Genomic DNA, 10210 nt, shown 5'->3' with positions numbered 1-10210 from the left:
TTTACAGTCTTCCTACTCTCCCCCCCCCCCCGCACCACCACCCCCCCGCCAAAAAAAAAATCCCCAGCAGAAACCAGTGTCTCTGAAAGCAAGGAACAGGAACATAAATATCAGTAGTAAGCTTTAAGGGTCTCTAACTTAAATCTAAATTATCTCTGTGTGTCTTTTGAATCTGAGTTTCTACTTATAAAATGTAACCTGACACTAGGGCTTTGAAGCTTGGGATCCACAACCAGGCTGTGCAATTTATCTGAACTGACAGACCAGGGCCTTGGAGGCCCTGCTCATCCGCCCCTCACCCCACTTACTACACTCCACAAGCACTGCTGCACTTTAAAGTGTCTCCAAATGCCAGGCGTATAAAATAAGGCCACACTTGGTATTTCTCTTAGTCAAGGCAGAATCTTTACACAGGATATTAACCCACATTTCTTTAATTACTTCACTACATTTTTACAAAGCACTTACTGAGGTTTTTTTTTTCTCTGAAAAGCTCCAAGTATTATATAAGGAATTCTTAAGAAAAATAAACATGTCTTCAACTAAAGAGCAGCCAAATGAGTTAGAGGGAACACATTCACGACAGGGGACATGAATGGAACCCTCACGAGGGAGGCAGGGCAGAAAGGTTGACACTGGTGCAGGAATCAGAGCACATTCCAGCCCCATAAAGTCACCGGGCAAGGGTGAAGTCAAATCCCCTCCAAGAATGTTCTCCCTGTGGAAGATTCTGAATACTTGGCTCCCTATCATTGCAATGACAGGTGCCCTCTGCAAGCACTGGAGCTCCTGCCAAATTCAGACATAATCATACGACTATGGGCACAAAATTACCATGCTCTTTGGGAACAAGTTCTGACCCCCCCCCCCCAAATGAAATGGCAGCAGCTAAAGAAAAATTTTTCTGACACCATCCTGGCCCGGTGAGCGCCTAGCAGTGCTGCCCACATTCAGCTCTGTGACCAAAGGCAGCTGTGCTGACACCCTAACAGTGGTCATCCCTGCCCTGTGCAAGGTGTTCCCACTTGCACTCCAAGACTGAACATGAGCTGGCATGCCAAGCACAAAGCAGAAGCTACGCTGGACAGCCACTACAGGTGCCAGCATAGAAACATAGTTTGTTCCTCCTAATTACAAAATGTTAAGTACAGAGTAGAATTCTTTTTAGGTTGGTCTGCATAATGAAACATGTTTTGTTTGTTTTGTTTTCTTTTAAAAAAATGAAATAAATGAACCCAATGAAAATTGAGTGGAAATATTATCAATAGTGCAGCCTTTCCTGATTTCACCGGTTTCTGACTTGGAGTAGGTACTGACTTTTGTGGACTGCTGGATTCACCACTTATCAGTTGTTCCAATCCATGTGAAGACCAACATGTAAAGCCTCTTGAGTTTTTGCACTGAGGAAAAAAAAGTGTTGTTTTTTTTTTTTAATCAGAGAACTTTCTCAAGCTACATTTTGTTTTCACACATTTCTATATGTACATCAAGGTATCTTAGCTAACACAATTTATTAGCTTTTGCTGCTATTTTATACACTGGTAGTATTCTCAGGCCAAATAATGCCACAGTGAAGTCAGGATGCTAAGGACTTTAAGTCACTTCTATGCACCCTGCAGAGCATGCTGAAATGCTTCCGGAAACAAAACTCACTGTGCTGGAGGCCACTGGCCAAGCCAGGCTTTCTTTAATGCTTAAAACACTTCTAACCAGAATTAAGGGATTTCTTCCGACCCTTTTAAACTTGGCAAGCTTCTGAAGAGAGTGGTGTGGAGAAGGTGAGAAATGCCATTTTCAACCCCTAAGAGAGCCAAGTAAGCAGCCCACGGTGACTTAACTAACCAAAATTCCCTGACAAAGGACTGTTGGGAGTGCCAAGTCCAGGCTTTAAGAATGTGAAGTTAAAAAAAAAAAGAATGTGAAGTCAAAGGTTTCAAAGTGTAGTTGATAAATATTTCCTTTCTACTACTTTTTTTCCTACTGAGCACTAGCTCCTCCCAGCCACCTCTTCTGTTTGTTTTGCCAAAAGTCGATCTCATTCATGAAATTGTCTCCCAGACAAGGAATTGTAGCGCATGGATGGCAGCATCTCATTGTGCATGAGGACCACGGGGCTGCACAGACTCTTCTGAACCCTGCCCCAAGCATGTGCACACACAAGACAGAGAGCCTACTTGCCATATCATACGCTCTCTCCTAGTTCCCCAGACAGACTGCGCTAAGATACAAGTGACAGATGTCTCTAAAGTAACACTAATCTCATTAGGAACCCCAGCTCATGCAAATTGGCATGCTTCATGGAAAGAAATAGCAATTAGGGACCTCATGCTGTGCCTGAGAAAATGGCAAAGCCAATCAAACTGATATCCCCAATTCAGTCACACTACCAGGAATCTATCCGACCTGGCCTTACAAGGTCACTTACACACAGCTTCTCTTTGTAAGATTGCTGCTCCTTACATGGAATTTTAAGTGTCTGTTGAGGTTTAACAGCCTTTATTTAGTCTAATTTCTAAGTATGCTTTAGTAGCAGCTTAGATAAAACTATGCTATCTTCCTCAGCCTCAAGTGAGACTCATGAACCACCTGTCCTTTAGTTTGTGGCCAAAAGACTGACGGCATACAAGGCCTTCAATCAAAAGTTGTCTGATAATGACCTAAGGCAGTCCCAGAGGGCTGCAAAAATGATCTGAAGAAGTACCAAGAATAGAAAACAAGGCCTGAGTGCTTCCAAGTTGTCCCATCCTTAATCTTCTTCATCTACAATGACTTCGAGGCCACTGTTGTATGAGAAGAGCCGAGAAAAATGTCTCTGACATAAGCAGTCTCTGGGAAACAAGACTGTTCTCAACCTTTCATCTTATGTTTGCTATCCACCCAACTCCATGTAACTTTGTAGCATTGATGCCAGCTGTTAGGATTTGCTTCAGTCTGCCTACCTGTGATGTCATTGCCTACCTGTCATGGGAGAGCATCCCTCCCTGCCCAGGACCAGATAAAAGGAGAAGGAATCCCACCTTCAGAGATAGGCAGTAGGTGAGAAGCTTGGGTTTTAGGTTGATAGTACTTATTTGGATTCCATTTGACCTGAGAGATGGACTTTGTGTAGCTTACAAGAATCCGTTTAAGTACATAAATCCTAACACCAGTGTATTAAAGAGCAGCGTAGGATCCCATCTGGTTAAACTTTTGCTAAGAGTTTGGCTGGACATGATGTCTAATCTACTGGGAGCTAAAGGCACTAAACTAGCATCTTCACTGTACAGGCAAAGTAAATAGTCCTTTTACTCGAAAGGCCTGTGGCAAACTCTGACAAAGGATCCCCAGGGTAGAGCTGCTCTGTAGGTTGTGTTCTTTGAAAGGTGTGGTAATAAGACTGCATTCACAGTTATAACAAACTGATCACAGGGAGGGGGAGATGGCTCAGTTACTTAACTGCCTGCTTACTTTGCAAACATCTGGGCATAAATTCTATCCACAGAACCCAGATTTTTAAAAATGCAGTTATGGTGAGATGTGCTTATAATGCCAGCACTAGGGAAGCAGAAATGCAAAGATCCCTAGGGCCTGGCCCACTTGCTGAGTTCCAGACCAGAAAAACAAACAAAAAAAAAACAAAAAACAAAAAAACCTGTTTCTCAAAAAGCCAAGAAAAATAAATAAATAAATAAATAAAAAGGTGAACAATGCATGAGGAATGATACCTAAAGCTGTCTTCTGAGATCCACATGTGTACATTCATGTTAGAGTGCATCCACTCTCATGTACATCCCCTTGTGTGCATACATAGGGCTTATAAACTCTGAACAAAAGCATCCATCAGTACCTTTTTGGGGGGGATATTATTTTTGGAGATATTTTTGTTGTCTGTGAGGTTTTGTTTGGTTGGTTGAGTGGATTGCTTGGTTTGTTTGAAAACAACATCTCACTAGCCTTGGCTGATCTGGAACTCAGTATGGAAGCCAGGCTGGCTTCAAACTCACCTATCTTTGTCTCCTGTGCACTGGGGTTTAAGAGGTGCTCCTTTTTATTCATTTGTTAAAGACAGTCTTGCTCTGTTGTCCAGGTTGCCTTGATCCTATGACTCATCTGCTTCTGCCTTTTGTGTACAAGTATTCCAAGCATGTGCTACCACATAGAACTGTCATTTTATTTTACTGATAAGCCACTTTACAAACAAGAGCAGAGCTCTTGGAATGTGAAGTGAAGATTCTGAACTACACACATGCAGAACAACAACCCAGGTCTGCATAAACGATCATATCTCTGATTGTCAGAGTAATAGAGAAGTTGTATAATCCACACAGCACTCAAATTAAAACCCAGAATGTGCAAATTAGGCATTATTCATAAAAATTAACATTTTTAATTTTTCACTGCTCAATGTAACGTTTTGCATAGCTTTGCTTAAGTATAGCATGGAGTACACAATTAAGGACATAGTTCTCTATTTCATATTGGTAAATTTGTATGAGTTTTTTAAACAATTCTGAATGATATTTTAGAGTGGGAGCCAATTAAAATTACTGATGTTGCTGCAAATATGAGCATGTTTCTGATGAGTAAAATCTGTCAATCATAGTCAGCCAGATTTTCTGGCAACATTAACTCAGTCACTTGTGAGTTTCTTTAATATTAGTCCTATTATTTTCTTTGTAGAGAATATGAAAATCTACAACACACTATCCCACCTTCTATGTATATAATGCAGATGCATTATTGCATTTTGCATATAGTGAACATTCAATTAAAATGAATGACTGACTGTAAAAAACAAAACAAAAAAACAAAACAAAAACCAGATCACAGCTTATTACACAATTGAAGAGTGAATGAATTAAAAAAACAAACAGCAACAACAACAAAACAAACAAACAAGTTCTCTCACAAATCAGAACTATCTAACCTCAAAATGTTTACACAGGCCCATTCAAGTTATTACTCAGAAGAAAACAAAACATTTTGGTTGGACGGATGTGAACCCCCCAACAGAGTTTTTGCCCTGTCATCTACAGTCCAGGGCCTCACAGGCGCTCCTTTTCTCTTGGAGTCCCTTCCACGGCACAGACCCCAGGCGGAAGGTCAGACTCAGAAGTGAGCAAAACTGCACAAAACTAGAAACTGCCTTTCTTCTGGACTACTGGAGCTTCCCAAATCTGATTGACTTGCCTTGCTCCTGGAACATCAGTCCTCTATGAGACAAACAAGAGTTTAAAATAACTAAAATATATCTTAACACTGAAAGAAATTCATGCTACAATGGAACAAAACTGTTTATTTGGAAAGGAGGGAAAGTTACTATGTGCCCTTGCTTCACATAAAAATCCTTAAACAACCAAAATGTTTAGGGAAATAGTACTTAGTAGTGGGAACTTATTTCCAATGAATTATTATCTTTGGCTAAGGACCAACTAAAAGTTATATAGCCCTAATGAAGCATGATAATTGAAAAGTGCCTGTCCCCCCAAGCTCAATGTCCTCCAACAGATTTCCTAAGACTTACCTGATGGCACATTGCTCACAAGGAGACAGAAGGCAGGAAAGACAAAGACAGAAAGAACAATGGCAATGCTTTGTGATTTTTGAGAAAGATGACCCTGAAGCAAACTTAGATAGGTTAGTCGTTTAAAAAGGCTAAACATCCCAGACCTGCTTGACACTCACACTCCGAGAACGCAGGCATGTCATAATGTGAGGAAGAAGCATTCAGTCGTAAAGACTGGATGGCTTAACAGACAACCTCTAAGGGAATAACAACTCCTGATAAAAAGAAAATTGAAGATGCTGAGTAGCTTCTGGCCAGCAAGGCTGGTGTACACAGAGAGTCTACAGGGCATAAACATAGCTCATCCCATCATAAGGCATCAGTTCACAAGCTGAATAAAGAGAGCATCTGATGAGTCAGTCCCGGTAGAAGAGTGGAGTGAAAAGTCAGGGCTCCGGAAACAGCCTAAGTGTCCCTCAGTAGAAGAATGGATAAAGAAACTGTGGTACACTTACACTATGGAATACTACTCAGCTATTAAAAACAAGGAATTCCCAAAATTTGTGGACAAATGGATTGAACTAGAAATTATCATAATGAGTGAGGTCACCCAGAAGCAAAAAGAGGCAAATGGTATATACTCACTTATATCAAGACACTAGCCCAAGGGGTATGTCCCATGAAAGACTTTATTTACCAGGAAAGTGGGTCAGAGGGGAGGACATCCTATTCGGACTTTAGGTAAGAGAAGCATGGGAGAATGGGGAAATAGAAGGATCCAGAGGGTCCTGGAAACCTACAAGAAGAATATTATGATGGGCGGATCTAGGTCCTGGGGTCCTGCTCAAACTATGGCACCAGCCAAGGAAAATATAGGCAGTAAACTTCAAACCCCTACACAGACCTAACCGATGGACAGGACATTCTCCACTGTGAATGGAGAGTGAGGTCTGACTTTCATGCAAACTCTGGTGCCCCATTTCTGACCACGTCCCCTTGATGCGGAGGCCTGGTCGCACTCAGAGGAAGGATAACAGGTCACCAAGAAGAGACTTGACACCCTATGAGCAAATACAGGGGGTGGAGGTCCCCCTCAGTCACAGTCTTAGGGGAGGGGAGTAGGGGGGAAGCAGGAGGGAGGGAGGAATGGGAGGATACAAGGGATGGGCTAACAATTGAGATGTAATATGAATAAATTAATTTTTAAAAAGTCAGGGTTCCAATTCTACGTGGCCTTAGGTTTAATGGAAGATGTTAGTTTAAAACAGCACACATTCCTGGGAATGAAGAAGACAGGGCAGCCTGGATTGGAGGAGCCCTTGAAGAGCTGTGTAAGGAGCGTGGGACATCCCATTTCAGTTTATACTTGGGTCACACTCAGGCTAGCACTGCATTTTCAGGAGACATATTTCATAGTTCTCCATTTGCTCTTGGTGGCTTGTGATATGCCTCAAGGTTGGCTTCCCAGCAGCTATGGTCACATACATCAAGCAGACAGTAAACACTACAGCAAAGTAGGAATGGAGGACAAGCACAAATCTGAAGGATGACAGCTGGGTTCTTAACCTGTAATATAAAATGACATCACTCCTAGGTAATTCTGAAGATGTACATAAAGTTCTAGGCTAATGCTCATCCCTACCCTAGCTACTGCTAGCATCTGTGCTCCCAGATCTATCCTTTAGTAATGTCCAGCCACTAGTTTTAAAAAACAAAAGAGATACCTGTCAAGGTTTGAAGCAAAATATTTATTATTTTAGCTGATGGCTAAGAAACTAAAATATTTTTAAATCTATAAAGGTTAATTCAGAATGATATTAAAAATTATGATGTAACACACAATTATTAATCAAAAACTCTTTCAAGCCTCATGTTCTACAACTCTTTTTTTAATATTTGGCATTTGAAAAGGGCTGGTGAGGCATCCCAGACATCACAAGCAAAGCCTGTCTGTACAATGAAGCTGAGTTGATTGCTTGGAGTAAATTTTGGCAGATCTTCAGAGGCAGGAAGGTCAAGACTACATTTATTGGAAATTGAAAATCAGAATTTCAAGTGAGAGTTTCTAAGTGGGGGCTTGATTAGAATCAGGCATTGATCCCAATACCTTATTTCATATTGGAAGAAACAGCCAGGCTGTGCTTTGAGATAAGAGGTTCCTTTGAGTCTCAGGGCAGTAGTTGTTTAGTTGTATGCTTTGGTCAGGTCATAATAAATTATAACCAAATAGATACAAAGTAAGGAGGCACCAAGGATAGAAAAACCAATATAAAGAGAGAAAATGTGAAAGTAAATAGTTGGGGTCTGAGGACAGCGTTATGAGGTGAAGTGTTAACTACCATGAGAATCTGAATTCCAGTCCCCAGAACTAATGTTAAAAAAAAAAACAGGTGAACCAAGGTATACCTGCAACTCCAGCCCTAGGGAGGCAGCAATGTGCCTCCTTCTCAGAGAGGAGAGATCCCTGAGATCAAGCTGGCCAGCCATTCTAGCTGAACTGGTGAACTCTAAGCTTAGCAAGATACTGCATCTCAAAAGAAAATAAGGTGGAGATGGATTAAGGAAGACTCTTGATGTTAATCTCTGGCTTCTACATGCGTGAACGTGTATGTGTGTGTGTGCGTGTGTGGGCGCGCGCACACACACGCACACACACACACACACACACACACACACACACACACACATGAGAGAGAGAGACAGACAGACAGAAGGGTGCTGGTTGGTTTTTTGTCACCTTGATATAAACTTAGACATATCTTGGAAGAAGGAATCTCAGTTGAGAAATTGGATTCATCAGATTGATCTAGTCTATAGTCAAGTCTACGGGGGTATCTTTTTGATTTATACTTGATGTGGAAGGGCTCATCCCACTATGGGCAGTGCTACCCCTGAGCAGATAGAACTGAGTGTATAAGAAAGCAAACTGAGCAAGTCAGAAGGAGTATTCCTTTGTGGCTTCTGCTTCAGTTCCTGCCTCCAGATTCCTGCTTTGAGTCTGTTGGCTTTCCTCAATGGGCTGAGACCAAGGATTTGTAAGTCAAATTGACTTTTACTTCCCAAGTTGCTTTTGGTCATGGTCTTTATTACATTAATAAAAACAAAACTAAAATAGCAAGTTAATTGTTCAAGGTACTTTAAGCCAGAAAGAAAAAAGTGTTATAATTAAGATTACATGCCAGTTCATATTTAAATTTAAGGGTCTTGGGTAAAGTTGGGCATGTCCCATGATTGGCAGTTTCTCTTCAGGATAGCTTCTAAGAGCGTTTGAAGATGAAGAGCTTATAATGGCCACAGTTATCTTCTTATTGATTCTTTCCAAAGCAAGAGATTTGATGATATTTCATGATAAAAATGAAAATAACAAAGAAATGTGTGTGTTTCCATGACATGAAAAATGATATTTAGTTTTAACCAAGAGAGTTTTCAATGATGACTCCTATGCACCTAATTTATAAAAGGAGTCGTGATGCTCTAGAATAAAAATACTGAGATATAATATATGCTTATCCAGAGAAATAGATTATAACACACAGAGAATACACCTAGCATGTAATAAAACATAACAAAAATGTACCGAGACTAAAGAGTCAGTGAGTCTGTGTATCAAAATAGAATTTTGATCTTCCTCAAGACCAGCTATAACATTCTTGAACATAACCACAAAATGCTTCATCCTATGATGGAGACACTTGTTCAACCACATTTATTGCTGTTCTAATCATAATATCCAGAAATTGGAAACTTCCTAGATGTCCCTGAACAGAAGAATGACAAAGAAAATGTGGTATATTTATACAATGTAGTATTCCTCAGCTGTTAAAAAATGAAATAATTAAATCCCCAGACAAATAGATGGACCTAGAAAAAATCATCCTGAGTGAGGTATCCCAGACCTGGAAAGATAAATATGCATTTGCTTATATGTGTATATTAACCTACATAAAGACTTTACCCTTATGTCTCAGTGTCTTTGTTACAGGAAGGCACGGATGCCTTTACTCCCAGCACCCCGGAGGCAGAGGAGGGTGGATCTCTGTGAGTTTGAGGCCAGCCTGGCCTACAAAGTGAGTCCAGGATAAACAGTGCTACACAGAGAAAGCCTGTCTTGAAGGAAAAAAAGAAAGGAAAAGAAAAAAAGCACTATGTCAGCCACAAACATTTTATGTACAATGGTTTACTATGTGCAAGATAGGCTAGGGCAATGGTGGCACGAACTTGAGGGACTAACCAACCAATAATTGGTTTAACATAAGGCCACATTCCAAAAATGGAACCCATATCAGATACTGCCTGAGTGACCAAGAACCTGATTCTAAATGGCCGAGAGACCAAGGGTAAAATCAAATAATATTGGTGTAAAATAAGAGGAAAAAAGTAGTGATAAAATGACTCCTAATCATATTCTGCTATAGTCATAGGACAGTGCCTTACTCAGCCATCATCAGAGATGTTTCCTCCTGCAGCAGATGAAAACAAATATTTAGAGACACACAGCCAGACATGACACAGAGAGTGAGAGACTTTGGAACACTCTTCCCTAAATGATACGTCTCAATCAAATCCCTCCACTCAGAGCTCAGGGAACCTAGTGGAAGAGGAAACAGAATGAGTTTAAGATCAGAGAGGATGAAGGATACCATGAAAACAAGACCCTCTAGATCAACATGAGCAAAGCTCATATAAACTCACAGAGACTGAAGCAGCATGCATAGGGCCTTTGTA

This window comes from Acomys minous (genome assembly GCF_964271855.1).
Source record: "Acomys minous genome assembly, chromosome: 11".
Taxonomy (NCBI): Eukaryota; Metazoa; Chordata; class Mammalia; order Rodentia; family Muridae; genus Acomys; species Acomys minous.
This window is presented reverse-complemented; position numbering follows the sequence as displayed.